General features: G+C 48.2%; 1 protein-coding gene across 1 annotated transcript in view; it reads left to right on the forward strand.

The window, feature by feature from the left end:
- Positions 1–17,219, forward strand: part of RREB1 (ras responsive element binding protein 1) — a 175,867-nt gene that overhangs the window by 80,757 nt on the left and 77,891 nt on the right. The window contains exon 2 of the mRNA XM_015407545.1: positions 5,165–5,285. The gene's annotated coding sequence lies outside the window, so the exon portion shown is untranslated. The remainder of the gene's footprint in view (positions 1–5,164; positions 5,286–17,219) is intronic.

Here is a 17,219-nt window from a genome sequence, read left to right on the forward strand (position 1 = left end):
CTGCCTCTTAGGGAGTAGCAGCTAGGGACAGAGCTCTGCGATTCTGTCCATCTACTTTCTCTTTCTCCTACAACGGCGGACGTCCTTTCCTTTTTACAAGACGGTTTGGATTCCGGCTTGAAGGCAGCTACCTGCAAGTGGTGGCATTATCGACCGTCCTTCCTCGCATAGGAGGATACAGGATACAGGATGCCCAAGCACCCCCACAAAGTCGCCTCCTCAGATACACAGGTTCCCAACCTGGAGGCTACACGCGGTTTGACAGCCCTTACCAAAGCGCCATTCGAACCTCTCAGGGAAGTCGGAATGAAGTGGCTCCGGATGAAGACGTTATTCCTGGTGGCGATAACCTCAGCACGGCGGGTCTCAGAGCTGGGTGCTCTATCGGTAAAGGCCACGCTCTGCGTCTTCCACGAGGATAAAGTGGTACTTAGGACCGATCCCACCTTTCAGCCAAAGGCTTCTTCCGCTTTTCATCATGCTCAAGAGATCTATTTACCTACTTTCTGTCCAAAGCCACAACATCCCAGAGAAAGGCTATGGCACACCCTTGATGTCAGACGGGCATTAAAGATTTACATCATGCGCACTGAATCTCTACGAAAAACGGACTTCATGTTCATCAACATCTCCTTTCCACATACGGGAAATCGTATGTCCATGACTTCCATCAGCGCAGTCCGTAGGTCATGAATCACGGAGGCCTACAAGGCGTCGGGAATGGAAATTCCCAAAGGGATCACGGCCCATTCCTTGAGAAGTGCGGCAACCAATGCAGCGTTCACAAATCGAGCTTCAGTCAAGGAGTTCTGCAGGGCCGCTACTTGGACGTCGGTATCTACCTTCATTTGTCACTACAAGCTAAACACAATTGCGTCAGCCGACGCAGCATTTGGAAGAAGAGTCCTTCAGCACATTCTCCCTTCGGCTGGCGGTGATAACCCACCCATTTAAGGGATACTGCTTTTGGAGGTCCCATGGAGACGTTCTCCACCTCAGTGGGAGAACGACCTTTGGCACTTACCGTGAAGGGTCCTTCTCCTCTGAGGTTAGGAGGACATCTCGGCCCTCCCGCTTTCATCATCGTTCTTTTGCCTGTGTATCTCTGTGCTGTTCTCTTCTTCTTCTTCTTCTGCGTTCTTGTTCTACTGTTTTATAGTTCTATCATTAATGTTGGAAGTTTACCTGCTTGGCGCAGGGGAGTTAGCCTTAGTTGATACTCACTGCTTACGGAGTCCCAGAACTGAGGGGCAGGGCTATTCCCAAGGCGCCAACAGGAAGGAGAAAAAAGTATTTCCTGTCTCCCTAAAGGAACGATGGGAATAACCCATGGAGATGTCCTCCTAACCTCAGAGGAGAAGGACCCTTCACGGTAAGTGCCAAAGGTCGTTCTTCCATCTTGTCATAACGTTTGTCGTTTTGCTCACATTTATTAAACGGTCTTCTCGTATATCCTTGTGGTCCCAGCAAATTGGGCCAAGGAATGAGGCAATAAGAGCGTTGAAGGGGTGGAAGGGAATGAGTCATGGATGGCAGAAACTCCGATCATTCCTTTGCATATACGACTCAGTGGAAACAGAGAGCTGGCGGCCCAGCGTCCTGGCATCTCGTTCTGTTGAATGTGTAAAAATCCAGCCCGATCTGGCAAATAAGGCGTTGAGGATGTATGCACACCATCTTGAAGCCTACCAGTGAGAGAAGGTGTGGGCCGGCAGTTTAGCTTTCTGGGAAAGTTCCTGGTAGGCTGCCCTCCCGGAGGCCTCCTGGTGGCCCAGAGCCGTCTGCGCCTATTGGCCGATGAGCCTATACCTGTTGCCATTGTTGCCATGGCTGAGGTTTGCACCAAGCGATGCTGCTGGCGACACGGAGGATTGGGATCCGTTTGCTCCAGGGCTCTTCTGCCATCCCAGTGCACCTGGCAACAGCCAAAGGTAATCAAATGGCAGCATCTCAGAAAACCTGCATGGTGCATAAGTGGGGCAGAGGAGACGTAAGAAGGGCCGACTGTCCCGTACAGCATCACTGGCGTGTTTTGCAACTCGCTGGAGTCAACAGCCTTGCTCAATCCTGTGCATTAAAATAAAAGTTTTAAAAAGGAATAAGGACAGTACAGCAGGCTTGGCAGCCATAGGAAATCTGAGCGATATAAAATGGGTGTGAGGAAAGCTGTGTTGTGCAGAACTCAGGGAGAAATAAAATGATAATTTGGTTCAGATGGGAATTTGCAAACGTCTTGGATGAACTGCTGAGGATGCTGTTTAGGGGTGCATGTTAGCAAACGCGTCATTTCTCAAGCAGGCATCCATTTTTACTTCTGTGTATTAATTTGTATTGTTTAATGTTGAATTCGTTATAAGCCTTCCTTTTGGCTTTGAGGTGGGTCAGTCTCCAATCTTTTTGAGCCTGCGAGTGCATTTGGAGTTCGGACATGGCATGGTGGGCGCAACAACAGAACAGCTGCCACAGGAGGCAGACCCAGCTCCAAAAAGATTGCCTCAGCTTAACTTCAGTGACACAGTGCAGATTGTTGTGATGTGGTGGCAGCTGCCGCCAAAGCAACATTAAAAAAAACAACAACTTAGCACAGCCAATCAGATCTCCCAATAGGCAGGCAGAAGCTTCCTGAACAGGGCCGGCTCACCCACTAGGCGAACTAGGTATTTGCCTAGAGCGCCAGGCTCTGGATGGGGCGCCTGGGCCAGCTCGAGCTCCCGCGGCCTCAGGCTCCATTTCCGTGCTGCCTCTTGTGTGGCATCTCTCCCCCTCCCCCGGACTGAGCCAGATGATGTCTGACCCCACCTCACCGCCGCCACGTGTCTTTCTGTGGACACCAGTGCAGGCCAGCAGGCCGGGGCTGGCCGCGATCTCCATCGCTCTCCGTAGTCGCTCGCCTCCTCGCCCCCCCTTCCACAGTCTGATTCTTGGCTGGGTCTCCTGGCCCCGCTGCCGCCACTGTCCATGCAGGCCTCTCCAATTGACTCTGCTGGCGGTGCAGCACGCTTGCTCGCTGGTGGCAGTGGCAAAAGGGCAGTTGGCTCCAGAGGTCTCCAGGCCCCACCGAGAGGTTGGCATCTGCGCTGCAAGAGTACAGAAACACCTCGAGCCGGCCCTGTTCCTGAAAATACTTGGCGGGCAGTGGAAACGGTGTCAGCTGCTGCCTGGGTGCCCATTGACACCGTGTTGGGGACCCCAGTATATAATTTTAAAAGTAGGCACTGGTGAAGGATTGTTTTCTTCCTTTAGACTCCTCAGAAGAGAGCTAACCTTTCCTTTCTCTCCCCCCCCCCCCCCCCCCCTTTCCTTTCTGGTTCTGTGAGGCTTCAAGAATTTCAGGAGCACTTCCATTCTTACTAGCAGAGGCATTGTGCGGTAGCTGGTGTCTTTAGCCTTTCATGAATTAGGTCAGTTGTGAAGTTATTAAGGCAGTGAAAAATATTTTTGGAATCAGAAGCTTGTACTCCACTGATAAGTGCCAGGCACCGGCAGTTCGCAATTCCTCAGTTCAGTCGTGTTTATCCTACAGCAGTGCAGACTCTATCCCAAAACCTGACTGCTGTTCTGTTGCTGATGCTTTTCTATGGTGTGGATCTTATCCGTAGCCACGTTAAAAAAAGGAGCTTAAGATTCAGAGTAGCTCCCATTTGGGCCTCAGGCAGCCGACAGGTAACTTCAGGCTCCTGTTCTAAGAATTCCAGCCTCTGGCTCTTTAAAAAAGAAAAGAAACAAAATGCCTAGCTTTCTGGGTGACAAGTAACCGAGCCAAGTACAAAATCCAAATGTTCTAATTCTTGTGATTTCAGAGGTGTTTCCCCCTCACATCCATGAACAGCAGTTGTAGAATAAATACGCATCCACTAACAAGACTATAATTTAGCACCTGTTTTGTTTGTTGAAATTAAATATAAATTCTGATCACAGTGTGCAGGTAAAAATGTAAATAGCACATTATCTCAGACTGTATTTGTAACGTTGACTCTTTAGCCTGAATCTTTTGCCCTAGGATCCATTCTGTAATTCTCAAATGGTCCTGTTCTGTTTAATTTTTTTCAACACTTCCATCATGCCCTTTCTTCAAGGAACAAAAACCTACACTCATATTTCCTCAGAATAAGGTTTGTGTCCAGTGGCACTTTTAAGACCAACAGCAGAGGTCATTTCGGGGGGGATTGCGGGGAATCGCAGTTCCCCCGGGTGAGGTACGGGGGGCGTGGCACATGACGAAGCCCCGCCCCCTGCTTCCGACCACCCCGCTTCCGGCCCTCATTCAGCCAGGAGGAGGCAGGTGAAGAGGGAGGGTAAGTTGCTTCCTCCCTGCCTCTCCCCACCCCTGCCTGCCTGGGGCCACGGAGGGCCTTCGCGGGGCTTCCTCGCACTCCCGCCGGCCTTGCAGGTCCACCGCCGGGCCCCTCATGGGGCTCGGCAGTGGAGCTGCAAGGCTGGCGGCGGTGGCCGGGACCGTTGGGAGCGGGGTGTGTGGCCTTATGACACACTTCCAGTGATGTCAGGGGGTGTGGCCTTATGACACACTTCCGGTGATGTCAGGGGGTGTGGCATATGCTAATGGGTTATGCTAATGAGTTCCCGTAGCTCTTTTTCTACGAAACGACCCCTGACCAACAGAGTTTTATTCAAGATATCAGCTTTCGTGTGCAAGCACACTTCTTCAGATACAGTGAAACAGGATTTCCTGTATCCTGAAGGATTGTGCTTGCACGCGAGAGCTTTTACCCAGAATACCACTTCGTCCGTCTTAAAGGTGGACTCAAACTTTGTTCTGCTGCTTCAGACCAACATGGCTACCCACCTGAATCTATATTCATGTTTCCTGTTTGACTTGAGGTTGGCTGTGTGTGTGTGCTAATATGCGATAGTAGAGTTTTGAGCCTCAAATGGAGAAGACCCGAATTCAAATCCATGCAGTTATGAAGCTTGCTGGTGCCATTCTCCATCTCTCAGCATACTTGAGAGGGAAAAAGGGGGGGGGAGTTTCCATGTGTATTACCTTGCCCTCCTTGAAGGAAAGGTGACTGACAAAAACCCTGTGATGCACCTTTGACTGAGAGATGCCAATAACAACGTCTCTCCAAGTCTGCCACACACACATATATAGTTAATGTATTTAATAATTGGATAGCACTAATTTCACCTTGCCTTTCTCCTCTAGGTAGTGTTGCACTGGTATTCCATCAGCTCTAATACCAAGTGACATAACCAGTCAGTTACAACTGTCAGAATCCCATCTGCACCACCACTTGGAAAGCAAGGACAGATCCATGATTCTAAAGGTCAGTTGGGGAAATACATTTTGCAGCAATCCAGGTAGTTTCTCTTCTCTACATTCTTCCCTCTGAAAGCGCAACGTTGTTTTTTCCGATCACACCATTACAACAGGAGAGTATTGGCTTTGGAATATTGACTCATCTGGTTGATTGTATAAATTCAGTATGGGCAGGGTATACTTTTTGTGTTCAGCCTTTTTTGCTTTTTGCATATAGTTCTGGAGCTAATGGGTTGGATGCAGCTGAAAAATTTTGCTGTCGAAAGAGGGGAGATTTTTGTTGGAACCCCCCCCTTCCCCCCCTTCCTGGGGCAGACCATGGACCCCCCCTGCCCCCATGCTGCTACTGAGCAGTCCCCTGTTCCTAAGGTGCCGCACTGCAGGGGGCATTTTGAGCTGCAGCAGGACAGAGAGGCGGGGAAGAATTGGTGGAGATTTTGTGCAGGATCCAACCCAACGAGTGTTGTAAAGCCTTTGGTATACTATTGCGGCCAGTTGAATCCTTTTTTCACTGTACAGCTGTTTTGTTCTGTGGCTTCTCTTTCCACCTGTGGTTGGGTAAAAGGTTAAGCCACCAGGAAGGCTGTCTTGGTTGGTGATCTGTCTCTGAGCAGTGGCACACATGACTCTTTGTTCTGAAACTCCTTCTTTGAGAGGACAACACGGCAGCCCCTGGGTCACCTGCACAGGACATTGGGGTCACATAAGGTTGTTTTTTTATTGGCTGAGAACAGCATACAGTGGTCAGCTGTGAGGCTAATCTAGAAGTATGTGGGAAGAAGCGGCACAGGTGTCCTTGAATGACACGGAGGGAGGAAATTGACATTTTCCAGGAACAAGAGTCACTTGACTGGTGTCTGCACTGTGCTCTCTTGCTTCTGAGATCTGACAAGGTGCTGCCCTGGACTATTCTAGTAGCTTTCTCCCCTCCCACGTTAACAAGATGCTGGATTATGTGTTGAGTACTACATTCTGAACTTGGAGGGAATCGCAGAGTACAAACTACCTTGTCATCTTGGGTAAACCTGTTTTTGTATATTCTCAGTAATCTGAACAGTAACTAACTAACCTCATCACCTGGAAGCCTTTCCCTGGAACTGCTTGGTTGCAACAAGGGAGTGGTGGGTCTGGTTTCTGTGACTGTGCTAGCCCTGTAAGCTACACAGGGTACCATGCAGCATCCTGTGGCTGACTCACATCCCCTTGCTCCCAGCTGTCTTTCCAGGTCCTTGCTGAGGTACATGTGCTTGCTGAGGTACATGTGCTTCTGTCATCATCACAATCCTTACATGCTCTCGGGTGGTAGGCCACTTTTTGTAAATACATGTTCTTGGATTTAAGTAACACTGTTTTGGAGGTGAACTGAGGTCCTTATCTACACGGGCAGTACAACGAGGTAGTACTTCAGACTACAGATGATTTTAAAAAATTGCTCTACATTAACTTGAAAACTGGCACAACATGAGATGAACTAGGCTACAGCTTTTCTCTCTTATCTTCTTTTTTCAAAATTACATTTGTTTTTTTACATGGGCAAGTGTTAAACATGAGTCCCCCCCCACCCTAGCCCGTTCCATCCTCTCAGAATTCTACCCGCCCCCCCACAGCTGTATGTGTGGAGCATCTACTTGGCATGCTGATGGTCTGAGCCAGTTTGGTGTAGTGGTTAAGAGTGTGGACTCTAATCTGGGAGAACTGGGTTTGTGTCCCCACTCCTCCACATGCAGCTGCTGGTGTGACCTTCGGTCAGTCATAAGTTCTTTCAGAGCTGTTCTCTCAAGGGCAGTTCTCGAGAGAACTCTCTCAGCCCCACCTACCTCACAGGGTGTGCATTGTGGGTAGGGGAAAGGAAAGGAGATTGTAAGCTACTCTGAGACTCCTTCGGGTAGTGAAGGGTGGGGTATAAATTGAATCTCTCCTCCATCATCCGTGGCATCTCCAGCCAAAAGGGTCAGGTGGTAGATTGGTGTGAAAGACCTCTACCTGAGGCCCAGGAGAATTGCTGCCAATCTCAGTAGACAGTACTGACCTTGATGGACCAAGGGTCTGATTCAGTATTTGGCAGTTCAATTTTTGTTCAAGTATGTGTGGATCAAGCCTTAATGGCTGATAGGATTTAAAGTAAGTCTTGGTGATTCTGAGTGACATGAGTAGCCTGATCCTTTGTACCTGCTTGTTTGGAAGTAAACCCCGCTTTGTAAAATTGAATTTACCTCTAAGTAAGCATTCATAGAGGAGCTACGGTGGCTCAAGAGGTTAAGACGCTGAACTGCAGGCTGTGGAAGGTCGGTATTTCAGCAGTTCGAGACCCGAGTGTGCCGCATGACAGAGTGAGCTCCCGTCTCTAGTTCCAGCTCCTGCCAACCTAGCAGTTCGAAAGCAAGAAATTGCTTTGAAACAGAGATGAGCACCGCAACCCTAGAGTCGGACTCGACTGGCTTTCGAGCAAGGGAACCTTTACCTTTACCTTTTTTTTTTACTCCTTTCACACCTTCAAGGGAATATTCTGCCACTTAAAATGTAGATGGAAGGGCTAATAACGTGTGTGTGTGGGGGAGAGACCTCTGCTTTTATGGCCATATTCTCATGAAATGCTTCCCTGAGGAAACTGACCTTTGCTCCCAAGGAGTGAGTTCCCAGGACATTTTGGGCACTTCCAAAGAAAGCTACTGCAACGAAAGAGCCCATTACACTAGAGGAAAATGGACCCATTCAGATTAAGGCTAAAAGCATTATCGGAGGGTTAAGGTTCAAAGGAGAGCTCCATTTTGATCCTGCCCCTTGAAAGACAAGGCAGGCAAGAGTTACAGGATTTGCGATCTTCTGCAGACATAAACAGGCTACCAGAAGTTGTCTGCAGCGAGAGGGAAAGCAGGCTTTTGACAAAGGCCAGCCCTGAAGCGATACCACAATAGTCAGCCAAGCGCCCAAAATGATGAGAGGAGTTTAAACGCAAAGCAAGGAAACCCAACCAAAGCAAAAGATTGTTGCTTCCCAGTCTCAACAGGAAGACATTTGCTAGATCAGCTTCCTCCTTTGGGATAAAAAAACCCCAGCCCCACACACAACTGTGCCATGCAATGTTCACTCACAACGCTTCTCCAAATCTTTTTTTTTTAAAAAAAACAAGAATTGTAAACTGATGCTTATTTCCCTGCAGGAGTGTGAAAGGAAAAGGAAGAGCCTCCACGTGTTCTGTTTCCTTTTTCCTTCCTCTTTCCACTCTCACCGCCCCCGTCTAAAATGCCTGCTGCTGCTGACTTTGTTTGTGTTGACACCCTAGAAGGCAACAGGAAAAACATTCAAACCTTGCAGACGAGTCCCATTAGCCAGAGCCACCTTGATGAAAATTCAGACTGCACTCTCATTTGTTTGGCCGCTGGGTTCTTAAAGATCCCACTTTGGAACAGGTAGGAAGGGGGGGGGGGGAACCACACAGTATCTATAGTGCAGGCAAAGAGCAAGGAGAGCTCCAGAGCTCCCGAACACAGCAACCCATTGTTCTTCCTCTAACTCTCCCTCCCCTTTTGTGCAGCAATGGTGTTGAGAAGCACCGACTCTTCCCTAATTAGGCCAGAGGAAAGAGATTTAACACTTTCATTAGAAGCCTGTCTGTTGGGTACATCAAATGCAGGGCCCAGTCTCCCGCTTAAGGAGCAATGACTTTAGAGTGAAACACTGCAAGCAAACAGGGAACGCTGAAGGTGCAGGAGGCACTGTTACTTCCCGCACTTCAGTCGTCGTAGTAGGTCAACTGTGAGCCCTCTTATGTCATTTCAGCTTGGAGATTTCACTGCACACAAACTCATGTAAGGGTTTTTGTTTGTTTTCTATATGCTCCCTTGTAGTAATCTGGGCTTCCTCTAAAGCTGTAGTCCTATGAATGCTTAAAGGTAAAGGTTCTCTTGCTTGAAAGCCAGTCGAATCTGACTCTAGGGTTGCGGTGCTCATCTCCATTTCAAAGCCGAAGAGCCAGCGCTGTCCGAAGACGTTTCTGTGGTCATGTGGCCGGCATGACTAAACACCAAGACGCACGGAACGCTGTTACCTTCCTACCAAAGTGGTACCTATTTATCTACTTGCAATTTCTTGCTTTCGAACTGCTAGGTTGGCAGGAGCTGGAACTAGAGACGGGAGCTCACTCCGTCATGCGGCAACTCGGGTCTCGAACTGCTGAACTACCGACCTTCCACAGCCTGCAGTTCAGTGTCTTAACCACTTGAGCCACCGCAGCTCCTGTGAAAGGAGTAGTTCAACATTAAAAAAATCCTGCACATATGGTCTCAAGTTTCTAGAAGGTGCTTGGGCACCGCATTCTTTGGAGAGTAAACCTTGAATACTGTGTGCCCTTGGACTATATCATGGTTTTTAAAATCAAGTTTTACAAACTTATGCTTATGAAAATACATAGGCAGTGTCTGCATAAATGTCTATACAAGAATTTGTCCATAGGGTCGATTTTGTTCCTTTTTTCATTGGCATCATCCTACCAGTTAGTAAGAGCACAAGAGAAGCCATGTTGGACCAGGCCAATGGCCTATCCAGTCCAACAGTCTGAGTTACACAGTGGCCAAAACCCAAGTGCCATTAGGAGGTCCACCAGCAGGGCCAGAATTCCAGAAGCCCTCCCACTTTTGGCCCCCAAGCACCAAGAATACAGAGCATCACTGCCCCCAGAGTGTTCCTATGTATATCTTGTGGCCAATAGCCACTGATGGACCTCTGCTCCATATGTTTATCCAATCCTCCCTTGAAGCTATCTATGCTTGTAGCTGCCACCACTTCTTGTGGCAGTGAATTCTGCATGTTAATTACTCTTTGGGTGAAGAAGTACTTCCTTTTATTCTAAGCTCACTAATTTCATTGAGTGCTCATGAGTTCTTGTATTGTGAGAAAGGGAGAAAAGTACTTCTTTTTCTACCTTCTCTGTCCCGTGCATAATTTTGTAAACCTTTATCGTGTCACTCTTCAGTTGTCATTTTTCCAAGCTAAAGAGCCCTAACTTCTTTAACCTCTCTTCGTAGGGAAGGTGTTCCGTCCGCTTAATCATTTTAGTTGTGGTTTTCTGCACTTTTCCCAATGTTATAATACCTTTCTTGAGGTGCGGTGACCAGAACTCCAAATAAGGCCTCACCACAGATTTATACAAGGGCATTATGATACTGGCTGTTTTCAGTCCGCTTCCCAATAATCCCCAGCATAGCATATGCCTTTTTTATTGCAGTCGCACACTGAGTTGACTTTTTCAATGAGTCACCTACCATGACTCCAGGATCTCTCTCCTGGTTAGTTACTGCCAGTTCAGACCCCATCAGCGCCTATTTATAGTTAGGATTTTTGGCTCCAATGTGCATTTCTTTGCACTTGCCCACATTGAACCTCATTTGCCACACCGATGCCGACTCACCCAGCCTGGACAGATCCCACTGGAGCGTCTCACAGTCCTCCCTCATTCTCACTGCCCTGAACAACTTCGTGTCATCTGCAAACTTAGCCACTTCACTGATTACTCCCAACTCCCAAATCATTAATGAACAAGCTAGAAAGCACCAGACCTAGTACCGAGCCCTGCAGTACCTCAGTGCTTACCACCTTCCACTGTGCAAACTGCCCATTTGTACTCACTCTCTGTTTCCTGTTAATAAACCAGTTTTTAATCCTCAAGAGGACTTGTCCTCTTATCCCTGACTGCTGAGTTTACTTAGGAGCCTTTGATGAGGAACTTTATCAAAGGTTTTCTGGAAGTCTAGGTAAACAACATCTACTGGGTCACCCTTGTCCACATGTTTGTTCACCCCCTCAAAGAACTCTAAAAGCTTAGTGAGACAAGATCTTCCCTTACAGAATCCATGCTGATTCTTCCTCAATGGCTTTTGTTCATCGATGTGCCTGCTAATTCTATCTTTGATAATGGATTCCACCAACGTACCCAGTATCAACGTTAGGCTGACCAGCCTGCAATTTCCTGGATCTCCTCTGGAACTTTACCTAATTTCCAGTCCTCAGGAATGGGGGCAGATTTTAGTGATAGACTGCATATTTTTGTCAGGAGAACTCTTGGATATATGCCATCTGGACCTAGTAATTTGTCAGTTTTTAATTTGTCCATCAATCGTAGGACCTCCTTTCTCGTCACCTCAATCTGATGCAGGTCTTTCCACTCCACTCCTGAAATTGGCGGTTCTGGAGTGGGCAAGCACCTATCATCTTCAGCAGTGAAGACAAAGGCAAACAATGCATTCAGCTTCTCTGCCGATTCCCTGTCATCCTTTAGTAATCCTTTTACATTATTCCAACATGGAAATCTTGTATTTTATGTTATGATACAGGCAATGAAGTCTTGGCCACAAACAGTGCATCTTATCAGTTGATGTTGACCCATAAGTACCTTTTTGTCTGTCCTGGATCTACTGCCAATCACCTTCATGGTATGTCACCAAGATCTGATATTATGGGGGAAGAGAGACAAAAGTTCTTGATATCGTCTTTCTCCATATCATACATAATTTTATAAACCTAATGCCTTTCCTTAGCGGTCTTTTAGTCTGAAGTTCCAGACTCTTTGGCTGTTCCTCACAGGGAAGGTGCTTCAGCCCTTATGGACATGAAATGTGTCCAGGTGAGCAGGATGTCCAGGTGAGCAGGAGAGACTTTCCAGAAGTTGATATCAAAGTGGACGCTTGTGAGCAATGCTCCCTCTAAGCTGGGAGTTTTGTGAGCAAAAATTCTGCTTTGTGAGCTACCGGCATTAAAGTTGTGAGCGAGCGATTTGGCAGTTTGCTCTGGAGCCATCCTTCCTAAGCTAACACAAAAATGTGTGAGCTGGAGGCTAAAAAACGGTGAGCTAGCTCACACTAACTCAGCGTAGAGGGAACACTGCTTGTGAGCACTGGGCTCATTTTGGTGGCACCAAACCAAGATTTTGCATTACGCACAAGTGCTTTTAAAATGTGTTTGTTATCACTACAGATCAGACTGTTATTTTGAGGGCCAAAATAATCCTTTCAGATATTAGATGTGTTCATTTTTTTGTGTGTGAGGTGGGTTGGTTTTTTTTTGCACTTTGTACGTGTGTGTGTGTGCCCACACCTGGAAGTCGTGGCGACCTCTGGTGACTCCTACTGGGGCATGGAGGACACTCAGAGAAGTGGCTTGATAGCCTGCCTCTGCCTCCCGACCCTGGTATTCTCTGGAGGTCTCCCATCCAAACACTTGCCAGGGTTGGCCCTGCTTTGCTTCCAAGATCTGATGAGATCGGGCTTGCCTGGGCTATCCAGGGCAGGGCATTTGTGTTCATTGTTTTTGAAGGGGTGTGATGGTATTGCCTTGCCTCTTCCACATAAAATTCAGCTGGCGGTAGGGGCTCCCCTAGTCAAGAAGAAACCGAGTCGGGGAAGTGAGCTGCATTTCTTCAATTTCCGCCCACATCTCTAATATGTAGGGTTCTCGCTGTTTCTGCTTGTGTATGATGACCCTCCTTGGGACTTTTCTGCTGCCTGTGATAGGGTGCTAGAGGCCTGCTGATTATTCTAGTGCCATTTTGAAGGCGCTTCCAGATCATGAGGGCTGAAATCAGAGTGGTTCTCAGTTTTTATGCAGTGAAGGTACTCTGGGACTCTGGGGCAAGTGATGCTCTGTCATCTTTGTGCTTGGGGGGGGTCAACAGTGGGAGGGCTTCTAATGTCCTGGCCCCACTGGTGGACCTCCTGATGGCACCTGGTATTTCTGGCCACTGTGTAATACAGAGTGTTGGACTGGATGGGCCTTTGGCCTGATCCAACATTGGCATCTCTTATGTTCTTAAGGTGAGCCCCTAGTAGTCTTTGACAGCAGAGCAGTGTGTGAGTAAAGTAATGAAAGGAGGAAATCCTGTACTCCAATGGAACATTAAAGGCAGCGATACTCAGTGGCTTAAGAGCTACATGTGTCTCTTCGACCTGCCACCTTTGGCTCTTCTGGGCTCTGTTCCCCAATGTGGCACTCCACCCCCCTTAAAGGTTTTATTGAAAACTCAACATCAGGCACAAAGACAAATCAGTGACAATAGAACTGTCGTATGCTAAATACAGATTATCACATTACAAAGTTCCAGTAAAAAGAGTAAGCACTTCTCAGTACAATAGAGCTCAATACCGCAAAAAATTAAGCCACAAATAATTATGCCTATCAGGAGAAAGATGGTATCAAAGGGTCACAGCAAATAATCAAGTATCAATTAATTAACATAGTAAACTATCTATAACACAATTCTGATCAAAACGGTCTTTGTTTTGAGCAATAACATTTTAAACAGGGTGCCAGAAATTATTATAATAATCAAGTCAGAGTAAGGGTCTGTATTTGAGGCTTGTATCAGTATCCTTTCCATTGTGGGATAATCCCATCTGTTCCTGTACCAAATCTTAAGAATTGGGGGCGAGGGAGATTTCCAGGAGGAGGCAATTGCAGACTTCGCAGCGGCTTTCCTAATTTGGGGGGTTTGGCACTCCCCTAACATTTCAGGAAAGTGAGCAAGGCCCTTGCCCAGTGGGGTTTCTGGGTAACTGGAGGTTCCCACCTTTAAACAGCCGCTGCCACTGGAAAGGGTAAGCTGCGACCTTTCCTAAGATACAGGCCTTGTGACAAAGACAGAAATAAATATGGCTTGTCTGCTGATGATAATTGTGAATGTGGCTCTCTGAAAGCCATTGAGTGAGTTCCACTGATTTGAGGCCTGATTACACCTAACTGTGTTCATGAGTCCTGGTCCTGTCAAGCAGACCTGTATTGGGAGTTCCATATTGAACCTCATTTTCAGGCGTGTGGGGGACCAATTTGGACAGAGATCCAAGGGGCTTAAACTCCCCTCCCAGTCATTGTCTCAATATGAAGAGGGCCTCGGGCACTTAAGATCTTCGATGTGGTCTCTGTGCTTCACACCCATGGGATCTAGTGCGCATGCGCTGGATCGATCGGCATTGTAGCAAGCTCTTAACGGATTTTCGCACCCAGACGTTGGGCATGCGCAGGAACCCCACCACGCATGCCCAGAGGGGTGGGCGCGGACATCCCGCCAGTTCCTTTCTTACCGCCGCTTTGGAAAGACCTTTTCTTCGTCGGTCTGATCGGTTCTTCCTTGGCTATTTGCCTCACGGCTCTTCGGATTTTTTCCTCAGTTTTCTTCTTTTTTCTTAGCCTTTCTTCGTTTGTTCTTCAAAAATAAAAAAAAAATGTTTTTCTCTTGAGGGGGAAGTTGCCAGTTTACCTCAGTTTGGCCTTCGCCCCCCCCCCAAACCCCTTCTTTCCTCTCTGATTTTTAATTTTTATGGCGGTGGGGCTTTTTCAACCGCTGCAAGGGTTGCAGCAGTAAACTCGCTCCACCTGACTGCCATACCCTCTGTATTATTTGTTTGGGGGAGTCTCACCGACCTGAGTCTTGTCGGCACTGTGCTAGGTTTTCGAACCAGAACAAGAAAAAATCGAGCTGCGCGCCTTAAAGTGGCGCTACTTGAATCAGTGTTACATCCTCCTTCAGTGTTGGAGTCTGAGAGACCATCGACGTCGACGACTCCAGCATCGAGGCCCTCCTCCGACATCGAAGCCACCGGCATCGAAGATGCAATCCTCCGCTTCCACTCCGGTGAACAAAAGGGCCAAGTCAAGTAAGGAGCATAAGTCCGCAAAAAAGGGTTCCTCTAAGTCCCTAAAGGCAGCAAAGAAGGGGAAGGTAGCGGTGTCTGCACTGGTTGATGCCCCTAAAGAGCCTCCCGCTCCGGCAGTATCGGCATCGGAGGCCCATGCCACTCCGCCGATACCAACCATTCAACTATTGGACTCTCCTATACAACAACTGGAGCATCCTTACTCCGATATCGAGACGGTGGAGCTCCTGAGTCGTCCCATGGATGCAGAGCCTTGTCCCTCTCCTTCCCCGTCATCGACATTGGCAGTGTCAGAGACTCCCAACATCGATTCACGTCGGAATCGACATGCCTCTAACAGCACGCAGCGTCACCCTCCACGTCTGCTTCTTGAACCTGTCGATATCGATGACCGAGTTTATAGAGACCGCTCTCAGAGGCAGGCTAATGCTTTGTCTCTGAGACGTACCCAATCCATAAGTCGATCCCCCCCGAGTCTTTCTAACCCCCCCCACACCTCTTTCTTGGGATCAACGCCAACTGAGGTATCTCTATAGGGGTTATCCACCATCCATGCCATGGTTGACTCCAATGGGCTATTCCGACTGGGATCGTTACTCGACCCAATCTGTGCACAGATCAAGGTCGCCCTACAAATCTAGACCTTCAGCATCTCTGTCTCGTCCTCCAGCCAAGGATCCTTCCCACCATAATCCGGAACTCAATCGTCCTCCCAACCCCCAAGTCGCACCACCAAAGCTTTTAACCAGTCAAACGGAAGGCAGTCCGGTCCAAATGCCAGATCAGGACTCCTCTAATTCTGCAGAAGAGGATTCTGATACAGAGGCCTCTGAGGCTTACATCTACCCTGACCACAAGTCTCCTAACCAAGCTGTCGCAGATGATCTACCTATATCCCCATCCGACAATCTAACTTCCTATGCAGATCTTGTCAAAAGAATGGCCCATTCTTTAGGCCTCTCAGTCGTTCAACAATAACCACAGGTTACAGATGCCGTCTTCGATATCGTGCAACTGGATACTTCCACTACCATAGCACTGCCCATGTCTACGGTCCTTTTACAAGCTGCGAAAGCACCATGGGAGAAGCCTTGTCAACAAGACATATCTCTCAGCCCCATTGTCCATAAGACACCTGGACCACATGTATAGAGTCCAGGAGACCGGAGCCAAACTTTTATTCTCCCACCCTCAGCCAAACTCGATGGTTGTAACATCCTTGTCCAAGTCAAAACGAACACACTCTGCACCTTCTGACAGGGAAAGTAGAAAATTAGATACGATTGGAAGATGCTTCTACTCCATGGGAGTGTTGGGAGTAAAAACCACGAATTACTTAGCCTGCATGAGCACACTGTTTTCGCATCCGCTTTCAAAACATTTTTTGAAGGGACTGTTGCACCTTTACCCTCCCATCAAAACTCCTGCCGTTCCCCGGGACCTTCCTCTAGTTCTTCATCAGCTCACAAGGAAACCTTTTGAGCCGCTCGCAACTTGCAACCTATAATTCCTGTCCTGGAAGACGGCCTTTCTGGTTGCTGTCACCTCGGCGAGGCGAGTTGGAGAAATACTGGCTTTCAGACATGACACGCCTTACTTGTCCATTTTGCCAGACGATGTCCGCCTCGTACCTGACATCTCGTTCCTACCAAAGGTAGTGTCAGAATTCCACCAACAGGCAGAGGTCTTCCTCCCGGATTTCTTCCCAGCTCCGACATCCCCAGAGGACAGACTGTTACACACGTTGGATGCAACACGTGCACTGCTGTTCTACCTGTACAGAACCCGTCCAACGAGACATGACTCCCAACTGTTCGTCTCCTACGTACCAGCAAGACTGGGGACTCGCATCACGGCTCAGTACCTCTCAAAGTGGATTGCGGGTCTCATCCGCCTCTGCTACCTGATCGCCAAACAGCCATTGCCCGGCCCTATCAGGGCCCATTCAACCCGAGCTGTTGCAGCCTCAACTGCCTTCCTATAGGGAGTTCCCCTGACAGACATTTGCAGAGCCGCTACATGGGCTACGCCTAACACCTTCATAAGGCACTACGCCCTAGACGTCCGAAAGAACTCTAGTACCAACATATGGGACGTCACATCTTATCTTCGGCTATGCAGTAAGGACCTGTCAGCACCCTCCTCCAGGTAGGCCACTGCTTGCTAATCTCCCATGGGTGTGAAGCACAGAGACCACGTCAAAGATAAACAGGTTGCTTACTTGTAACTGATGATCTTTGAGTGGCCATCTGTGCATTCACACCACCCGCCCTCCTTCCCCGCTGCTGTCAGCTTCTACA

This window comes from Gekko japonicus, unplaced genomic scaffold (assembly GCF_001447785.1).
Source record: "Gekko japonicus isolate JY-2015 unplaced genomic scaffold, Gekko_japonicus_V1.1 scaffold1092, whole genome shotgun sequence".
Classification (NCBI taxonomy): domain Eukaryota; kingdom Metazoa; phylum Chordata; class Lepidosauria; order Squamata; family Gekkonidae; genus Gekko; species Gekko japonicus.